Consider the following 10626-nt stretch of genomic DNA (forward strand, 5'->3'; position numbering starts at 1 on the left):
TTACCGAACTATCAGTTTAATAAGTTCTGGCTGGAAAATGCTAACATAAATGTTTTACAGAGGAATGGAAAAACTGGTAAAAGTCGACCTCGAGGAAGATCGGTATGGATTCCGGAGAAATGTAAAAACACTCGAGGCAATACTGATCCAACGACTCATCTTCGAAGAATGGTTAAGGAAAGGCAGACATACATTTATAGTGTTTGTAGACAGTGTTGACTGGAACAATCTCTTTGAAATTGTGAATGTAGCAACGGTAAAATACAGGGAGTGAAAGGCTATTTGCAGCTTGTACGGAAACCAGACGGCCGTTGTAAGGGTCGTGGGGCATGAATGGGAGGCGGTGGTTGTAAAGGGAGTGAGAAAGGGTTGTAGCCTATACCCGGTGTTATTCAATCTATGTACTGAAAAAGCGCTAAAGGAAACCAAAGAAAAGTTTGAAGTAGGAATTAAAGTTGAGGGAGAAGATCTAAAAGGTTCGAGACTTGCTGATGACATTGTAATTCTGTCAGACAGCAAAGGCTTTGGAGGAGCTGTTGAACGAAATGGACAATGTCTTGAAAGGACGGTATAAGATGAACATCATCAAAAGCAAAACAAGAATAATGGAATGTAGTCGAATTAATTCAGGTGATGCCAAGGGAATCAGATTAGGAAACGAGACACGTAAAGTAGAAGATGAGTTTTGCTATTTGGGCAGCAGTAACTGATGATGACTGAAGTAGAGAGGATACAAAATGTAGACTGGCAATGGTAAGACAAGCATTCCTGAAGAAGAGAAATTTGTTAGCATAGGCTATAGATTTAAGTGTTAGGAAGTCTTTACTGAAGATGTTTGTCTGGAGTGTAGGCATACAGGCATGTGGAACACGGACGATAAACAATTTACATAAAAAAGAATAGAAGATTTCGAAATGTGGTGCTATAGGAAAATGCTGGAGATTAGATGGATCGATCACCTAACTAATAAAGAAGTGCTGAATAGAATAGGGGAGACAAGAAGTTTGTGGCACAACTTTAGAAAAAGAAGGGATAGATTGATGGGACACATTCTGAGACATCAAAGGATCGTCAATTTAGTATTGGAGGGACGTGTGGGCGGCAAAAATCGTAGAGGGAGACCAAGAGGTGAATAGAGTAAGGAGATTCAGAAAGATGCAGGTTGTAGCAGTTATTCGGAGGCTCGCACAGGATAGAGTAGCACGGAGAGCTGCATCATATCAGTCTTCGGACTGGAGACCAGAACAACAACATACAGCGGGATTCAAAATTTCTATTACGGGCTTGTAATGGTTGTAGAGGGGACTTGATACTGATGTTTTGATAAGGAACCAATGTCCGGAAATATATCATTTGGATATAAAATGTTTGTAGAATGGATCGCTTCCAAATCACCCACTTTGCGATATGCACAGAAGCTGAGACGAAGGCACCGCCGTCATTCCATACCGTCATAATGACATCGGTTAATACCTTCGTTGACTACGACGGCAGTGAGAAATTGGTACGTTCGAAACTAGGAGGGTTGGCTGTGGTGCTCCTCGGACGCTATGCACTCTCTTCTTTGCAGAGGACGCCCTTCGTCACGTAGAAGAGAACCCGAAGACGAGGATTCGAAACATTGCCAATGCCATGTGCTCCTACAGCACACAGTTCAGAGCTCACTGTCTCCGCTGTGTACGTCAGTGAAGCGGGGGATTTAAAAGTGATCCGACCCTAAACTGATTTTACATCGATGTCGTGTATTTCCGGACATAGGTTTCTTACCAAAACTGACCTACAAGGTCTACAGAAGCCTGTAATAGGAATTCCGTATCTCCGTGATGGTTGACTTGAGAACACTGTCACTCCGCAGAAACGATTACTGTTAACGCGTATCATAGAGAGCTATCACATGAGAACGGCATAATATGCCGAAATCGTGATTGTGAATAATTACACATTCAGATCAAAAATATTCGGCCACCTGTTAATGGACATTAATATGGGATGCGTCGAACAGTTTTCTTTATCCTTTCTTAAATTCTCGTGGGAACACTTCCAATGAGGTGTCTGAGGGTCTGAAGAGGAATTCCCTCCAATTTTTTCCTCACAAGCCGAAGTCACGGAAAGCAATAATGATGGACGCTCGGTTCTGAATCGAAGTCGAAAATCTCATCACAAGGGTGTTCCATTGGGTTCACATCGGGCTTCACAGATGTTGCTTTGTACAGGATGTATTATCACGCTGATGAATACTACCATCGCCTCCGAACTGTTGCTGCACTATTCACAATACTATAAAATACGTTAATATCCTTTCGCTTTCAACCTCTTCAGAGCTATAAGGGATCACACAGTAAAGATGAAAACACCGACAAAATATACACCACTTCACTGTTGGCGGTACACATGATGGCAGGAGGCGTTCTCCTGTCATTCGCCAAACCCAAACCCTTACATCGGACTGCCATAAGGTTTAAGAAGATCACTCGTTTCCAGTAACCCACTGCTCAGTGCCGTCGCTCTGTATACCCTATCAAGTGTCGCAGTTACTACAGTAATGCCTGGCTTATACGACCGTTGTAAACCACTTCTTTTAACTCCCTACTCACAATCATTGTACTAGCTGAATAACTGGTAGAACTTACGAATTCACGAGTGGTTCAGTCTGCTGATTTCATGCGATTTTTTACGAATCAGTCAATGATATGAGCTTTCGGCCAAGCACTCCTTGGCCATTGTCAAGTGTTATGACTGCCAGTGGGCTGTTGGTGCGCCCTTATATACGCTAGCTGCCGGCTGTGACGTCACTGGTGCCCGTGACATTGCCATTTATAGGCATATTTTGAGTCGGCGTTCGATGTGCCCTCTTCAACCGCGCGATCGCTGGATCCCACGCAGCGCTGAGCTGTAAGCCACCGTCTCTATTCAGGGTGTTTTTGGTAATTTTTATTTCAATAGCTCCCTATATTAAAGTGTCCCAGAAGCCGTTAGTGCGAGCCACGACAGAGGTATCGCCAAATTTTATGTGGTGACCGTTTTCTTACGCATGCTCAGCCAACGTAGATTTCTCTGGATAGCGTAGGCGATAATAACCCTCATGTTCTTTCCTGCGTTGTTCCACAGTGCGCACTGTTTGTCCGATGTACTTCTGGCCACACTCACAAGGTATTTCGTAGACTCCAGGTGTTCTGAGACCTACAGCGTCTTTAACTGGTCTCAGTAATTGACGGATTTTCGTTGGAGGCCTGCTAGCGTATATAAGGGCGCACCAACAGCCCACTGGCAGTCATAACACTTGACAATGGCCAAGGAGTGCTTGGCCGAAAGCTCGTGTAATTTTAACCAATTGACGCGGTTGGAAACCAGAGAACATTTTATTCAATGTTATCGCCGTGAGACTCTGCGTTCATACAGTCAATGCTATGCTCGACAGTCTCTATACGTCATCACTGTATGAAGTCTGCCGGGTCTTGGTTTAGTTATCGCTGTTACTTGGCGTCTGCCTTGACAGCCACACGACCAACGCTTTAGAGCGTGTAAATGTCACTGGTAAACTTGTTGCTCTGGTGACGTTCAATGAGTAGTAAAGGTTCGAAGTCGCTGCGCGCTCTTGAACGAGCCATACCGCTTTTACTACTTCAGTACTGACAACACGACAATTCTGCCCCTCCCCCCCCCCCTCCCTCCCTCCTCAACGCCTCTTCCACACTAACGGCTCAGGTCCACATCTAGCCATTAATTCCGCAATGCAGAGGGGTTTCCGGATACTTTTAACCAGATAGTGTACATTTAACAACAGTCGAGGTGAAAATGTCATGTCTGACATATCTATCATTTTAGTTGGATTAGTTTTGTCATGGCTGTCCCTTTCCAGAATACTAGTTATTCTTTAGTAAGGAAGCTGATAGAATGAATGTAGAGGCTTTTACGAGAGAAAAATTACAAATTACTGGAGTGACAGTACAACTAACGTGGATTACAGTTGAATATTTATCTTTCAACCTACATGTTGCGTAGCACTTTCACAGGAAGAGGACAAGCTGCCCGACAGCCCCGCAGGTGTCGGGTGAATTAGAACCATCGCTAGAAAATAATAATGTTTAAGGACTTTTAGACTAGCGAACGAGATAATGCGGTACAGCATTGTGTTCAGCGGCTAACAAAATAATTCACCCACGTGGCGTAGTACGGCAAGTTTACACTGAAACGCCAAGTAAACTGGTATAGGACTGCGTATTCAAATACAGAGAGATGTAAACAGGCAGAGTATGGCGCTGCGGTCGGCAATGCCTATATAAGACAAGTGTCGGCCACAGGTTTCAGATCGGCTACTGCTGCTACAAAGGCAGGTTATCAAGATTTAAGTGAGTTTCAATGTGGTCTTTTAGTCGGCGCACGACCGATGGGGCACAGCAAAATGGTTCAAATGGCTCTGAGCACTATGGGACTTAACTTCTAACGTCATCAGTCCCCTAGAGCTTAGAACTATTTAAACCTAAGTAACCTAAGGACATCACACACATCCATGCCCGAGGCAGCATTCGAACCTACGACCGTAGCGGTCGCGCGGTTCCAGACTGAAGCGCCACAGCTCGGCCACAGCGGCCAGCGGGGCGCAGCATCTCGAAGTTAACCATGAAGTGAGGAATTTCCTGTACGACCATTTCACGAGTGTACCGTGAATATCAGGAATCCGGTAAAATATCAAATCTCCGACATCGCTGTGGCAGGAAAACGATACTACAAGAGCGGGACCAACGACGACTGAAGAGAACCGTTCAACGTGACAGAAGCGCAAGCTTTCCGCAAATTGCTGCAGATTTCAATGCTGGGACATCAACAAGTGTCAGCGTGCGAACCATTCAACGAAACATCAGCGATATGGGCTTTCGGGAGCCGAAGGCCCACTTGTGTACCCGTGATGGCTGCATGACACAAAGCTTTACGCCTCACCTGGACCCGTCAACAACGACATTTGTTGTCACGGATTGTGCGGTCCCTATGTGTTTTTCCAGCATAAGATAGTTTAAGTTAGTTTAAGTAGGATGCAAGTCTAGGGACAGCTGACTTGGGCAGTTTGGTCCCTTAGGAATTCACACATTCACACATACACACACCAACATTGGACTGTTGACTGGATGAATCTCGTTTCAAATTGTATCGAGAGGCTGGACGTGTACGGGTATGGAGACAGCCTCATGAATCCGTGGAGCATTCTTTTCAGCAGGAGCTGGTGGAGGCTCTGTAGTGGTGTGGGGAGTTGCAGCTGGACTGATATCGGGCCTCTGGTACGTATAGATACGATTCTGACAGGTGACACGTACGTAAGCATCCTGTCTGATCACCTGAATCGATTCATGTCCATAGTGCATCCTGACGGACTTTGGCAATTCCAACAGCACAATGCCACACGCCACTCGTCCAGAATTGCTACAGGGTGGCTCCAGGATCACTCTTCTGAGGTTAAATACTTCCGCTCCCCACCAGACTCCCCAGACGTGAACATTATTGAGCATATCTGGGATGTCTTGCAAGGGTTCATGGTGTCAGTACCCTCCAGCACTACTTCAGATATTAGTCGAGATCATGCACGTCGTGTTCCGGCACTTCTGCATGCCCGCAGGGGCCCTCCACGATATTTGGCAGGTGTACCAGTTTCATTGAGTCTTCAGTGTATAATCTCTTTCATCCACGCTGTGGTACCTGTTGTAACGCTTGTGTACGGCACCCTAAATGAAGCGATATTGCGACCGGACGCCGGCTGTGGCGCTGGCTGCGTGCAAACAATGGGGAAAGTGGTTCGCGGCCTCGTGAGGAGCGCGGCTCGCGGAGCAGGTGGACCGGACCGGGGCCGGGACAGGCGCCGCGGCGCGCGGGAAAGCTCGTTGCTCCGACAGAGGCGTGCCTCGCCAGCCTCCCAGCGACGAGGGCGACAGGTGAAAGTAGCAGCCGCGGCGGCGGCGGCGGCGGCGGCGCGCTAATTCCCGTGCGGGGGGCGCTGCGCACCGCCGTACCGCAACAGCTGATCTACCTGCACGTGCCATACGCTCCCTTCTGGCAGTCGTACAAACTGTCAGCGTTTAGGAGCACTCAAAGCCAAGACCGCACCGAGACGGCTGCGGTGCCGACACAGGCAGCGCATGGTTATCCTGCGTAACCACCACTACTCCACAAAGAGCAAAACCAAGTATACCTATTTTTTACTTCATGGAGTAGCTCAGGCTGGTTCGAGAAATTTTTTTACCACACAAGCGACATATTGTTTGGCGATCCCTGTTGCGCAACCGTTCCTTTCTTTTCTTTTTTTCTTTTTTTTTTTTTTTTTTTTTTTTGCTAAATCATCTCGTAAGATAAGTAAATCATAATGGAAAGGCATCTAAATCTACATCTACTTTTATACTCCGCAAGACGTGCCACTATCATTACCTCCCTTTCCTCTTCCAGTCTCGCGTCGCGTATGGTTCGAGGGAAGAACGACTGCCGGAAAGCCTCCGTGCGCGCTCGAATCTCCCTAATTTTACATTCGTGGTCTCCTCGGGAGGTGTAAGTAGGGGGAAGCAATATATTCGATACCTCATCCAGAAACGCACCCTCTCGAAACCTGGCGAGAAGCTACACCGCGATGCAGAGCGCCTCTCTCGCAGAGTCTGCCACTTGAGTTTGCTAACATCTCTGTAACGCTATCACGCTTACCAAATAACCCTGTGACGAAACGCGCCTCTCTTCTTTTGATCTTCTCTATCACCCCTGTCAACCCGATCTGATGCGGATCCCACACTGATGAGCAATACTCAAGTATAGGTCGAACGAGGGTTTTGTAAGCCACCTCCTTTGTCGATGGACTACAATTTCTAAGGACTCTCCCAATGAATCTCAACCTGGCACCCGCCTTACCAAAAATTAATTTTATATGATCATTCCACTTCAAATCGTTCCGTACGCATACTCCCAGATATTTTACAGAAGTAACCGCTACCAGTGTTTGTTCCGCTTTCATATAATCAAACAATAAAGGATCCTTCTTTCTATGTATTCGCAATACATTACATTTGTCTTTGTTAATGGTCAGTTGCCACTCCCTGCACCAAGTGCCTATCCGCAGCAGATCTTCCTGCATTTCGCTGCAATTTTCTAATGCTGTAACTTCTCTGTGTACTACAGCATCATCCGCAAAAAGCCGCATGGAACTTCCGATACTATCTACTAGGTCATTTATATATATTGTGAAAATCAATGGTCTCATAACACTCCCCTGTGGCACGCCAGAGGTTAAAAAATGGTTCAAATGGCTCTGAGCATTATGGGACTTAACAGCTGAGGTCATGAGTCCCCTAGACTTAGAACTACTTAAACCTAACCAACCTAAGGACACCACACACATCCATGACCGAGGCAGGATTCGAACCTGCGACCGTAGCGGTCGCGCGGTTCCAGACTCAGCCAGAGGTTACTTTAACGTCTGTAGGCGTCTCTCCATTGAGAATAATATGCTGTGTTCTGTTTGCTAAAAACTCCTCAATCCAGCCACAGAGCTGGTCTGATATTGCGTAGGCTCTTACATTGTTTATTAGGCGACAGTGCGGAACTGTATCGAACGCCTTCTGGAAGTCAAGGAAAATGTCATTTACCTGGGAGCCGGTATCTAATATTTTCTGGTTCTCATGAACAAATAAAGCGAGTTGGGTCTCACACGATCGCTGTTTCCGGAATTCATGTTGATTCCTACAGAGTAGATTCTGGGTTTCCAGAAATGACATGATACACGAGCAAAAAACATGTTCTAAAATTCTACAACAGATCGATGTCAGAGATACAGGCATCTGCTCGACGACCCTTCTTGAAAACTTGAACTCCCTGTGCTCTTTTCCAATTATTGGGAACCTTCCGTTCTAGACTTGCGGTACACGTCTGTTAGAGACACCTTAGATCGGTATTGTAAATAGACACCGACAAATGTGGTACATAACAGTACTTGCGATTTTCGGTAGCTGACTAACGTAATTTAGTATTCCTTTTCCGTTCTATTTGAATTTGCATATCTCATATAAGTGAGAGGACATTGACAAGAAGTCTACGACGAGACGACAGCTCCGTGAGGTCACGTAGGCCACCACCCTGAGAGCAGTTCTCGGAAGGGAGTGGCGGGAGGCACACAGGTCAGTGTCTCGCAGGCTGCCGGTCAGTCTTTTGTATTGCCACCACTGTACGCCCAAAGCACCACAGGCAGGACACAGATAAGATCTCTTGTGGTGAAAGGGTCCTACTGCGACCACTCTTAGAATCCAGAAGTGGAATGAGAAGGTTTGCTGTTTTGTAGCGAAGTCGAAGGACGCACTATTGTGCATGAACGTTGAAACCTGTATTTTATCAATAAAGTGCCAGATAAGAGTCCGCGGACAATACCTTGACCAGTAGATGCGGAGAATATAGGGGACGGGTGGGAGATCGGTAGTAGTGGGGCTGCGGGTAGGAGCTGTCGGGGAAGTGCCGAGTGCTGGAGGGGAAGTGACGTTCTAAACTGAAGCCCACATCCATATTTTTGATAAGTATGAAGCCGGGCGCCTGCACGCCCCTCTTGCATGGTGACCATTCAGAAATATGTCACCTGTGCTTTGGTTAGTATTGATAAAGAATTCTGTCGAAAATACAGCGATATACACTACTGGCCATTAAAATTGCTACACGTAGAAGAAATGCAGATGATAAACGGGTACTCATTGGACAATATATTATACTATAACTGACATGTGATTACATTTTGACGCAATTTGGGTGCATAGATCCTGAGAAATCAGTACCCAGAACAACCACCTCTGGCCGTAATAACGGCCTTGATACGCCTGGGTATTGAGTCAAACAGAGCTTGAATGGCGTGTGCAGGTACAGCTGCCCATGCAGCTTCAACACGATACCACTGTTCATCAAGAGTAGTGACTCGCGTATTGTGATGAGCCAGTTACTCGGCCACCATCGACGAGACAATATCAATTGGTGAGAGATCTGGAGAATGTGCTGGCCACGGCAGCAGTCGAACATTTTCTGTATCCAGAGAGGCCCCTACAGGACCTGCAACATGCGGTCTTTCATTATCCTGCTGAAATGTAGGGTTTCGCAGGTATCGAATGACGGGTAGAGCCACGGGTCGTAACACATCTGAAATGTAACGTCCACTGTTCAAAGTGCCGTCAATGAGTACAAGAGGTGACCGAGACGTTTAACCAATGGCACCCCACACGATCACGCCGGGTGATACGCCAGTATGGCGATGACGAATACACGCTTCCAATGTACGTTCACCGCGATGTCGCCATACACGGATGCGACCATCATGATGCTGTAAACAGAACCTGGATTCATCCGAAAAAATGACGTTTTGCCATTCGTGCACCCAGGTTCGTCGTTGAGTACACCAGCGCAGGCGCTCCTGTCTCTGGTGCAGCGTCAAGGGTAACCGCAGCCATGGTCTCCGAGTCTGTGCTGCTGCAAACGTCGTCGAACTGTTTGTGCAGATATCTGTTGTCTTGCAAACGTCCCAACTGTTGACTCAGGGATCGAGACGTGGCTGCACGATCCGTTACAGCCATGCGGATAAGATGCCTGTCATCTCGACTGCTAGTGATATGAGGCCGTTGGGATCCAGCAAGGCGTTCTGTATCATTCTCCTGAACCCACCGATTCCATATTCTGCTAACAGTCATTGGATCTCGACCAACGCGAGCAGCAATGTCACGATACGATAAACCGCAATCGCGATAGGCTACAATCCGACCTTTACCAAAGTCTGAAACGTAATGGTACGCATTTCTCCTCCTTATACGAGGCATCACAACTACGTTTCACCAGGCAACGCCGGTCAACTGCTGTTTGTGTATGAGAAATCGATTGGAAACTTTCCTCATGTCAGTACGTTGTAGGTGTCGCCACCGGCGCCAACCTTGTGTGAATGCTCTGAAAAGCTTATCATTTACATATCACAGCATCTTCTTCCGGTCGGTCAAATTTCGTGACCGAGCGAGGTGGCGCAGTGGTTAGCGCACTGGACTCGCATTCGGGAGGACGACGGTTCAATCCCGTCTCCAGCCATCCTGATTTAGGTTTTCCGTGATTTCCCTAAATCGTTTCAGGCAAATGCCGGGATGGTTCCTTTGAAAGGGCACGGCCGATTTCCTTCCCAATCCTTCCCTAACCCGAGCTTGCGCTCCGTCTCTAATGACCTCGTTGTCGACGGGACGTTAAACACTAACCACCACCACCACCACCACCAAATATCGTGTCTGTAGCACGTCACCTTCGTGGTGTACCAATTTTAATGGCCAGTAGTGTATTTTCGTCTCCCTTGTTAACAACTTGTGGCTTTCAGAAAAGCATCAGAAATGGCGAATTTTGAGTAAAACTTACACATTTCTCTCCTTGCCGCGTTGACATTTTCTTCTTTTGCCAAAACACAGCGTAGTTTACACAGTCTCATCTCACGAAAAATGTGGAGATGCAGTTGCGAAAGAATTCTGAAACAGTAATTTATTAAATTTATTCAGTGGGGAACTGAGGAAAAGTAAGGTCAGTATCTTACGAAAAAGGGTATCGTCGGTACAAAACAAGGGTTTAATGTCTTCACTTATGTTGATCCAATACCCATAGAAT

General features: G+C 46.7%; 1 non-coding gene across 1 annotated transcript; it reads left to right on the top strand.

Annotated features, from left to right (window-relative positions):
* The first annotated feature begins 9995 nt into the window (after positions 1-9995).
* Trnaa-cgc lies at positions 9996-10068 on the top strand. Its single transcript has one exon. It is a non-coding gene; the product is annotated as a tRNA-Ala (tRNA).
* The last annotated feature ends 558 nt before the right edge of the window (positions 10069-10626 follow it).

Source organism: Schistocerca americana, chromosome 3, assembly GCF_021461395.2.
Source record: "Schistocerca americana isolate TAMUIC-IGC-003095 chromosome 3, iqSchAmer2.1, whole genome shotgun sequence".
In the NCBI taxonomy this organism is placed as follows: Eukaryota; Metazoa; Arthropoda; class Insecta; order Orthoptera; family Acrididae; genus Schistocerca; species Schistocerca americana.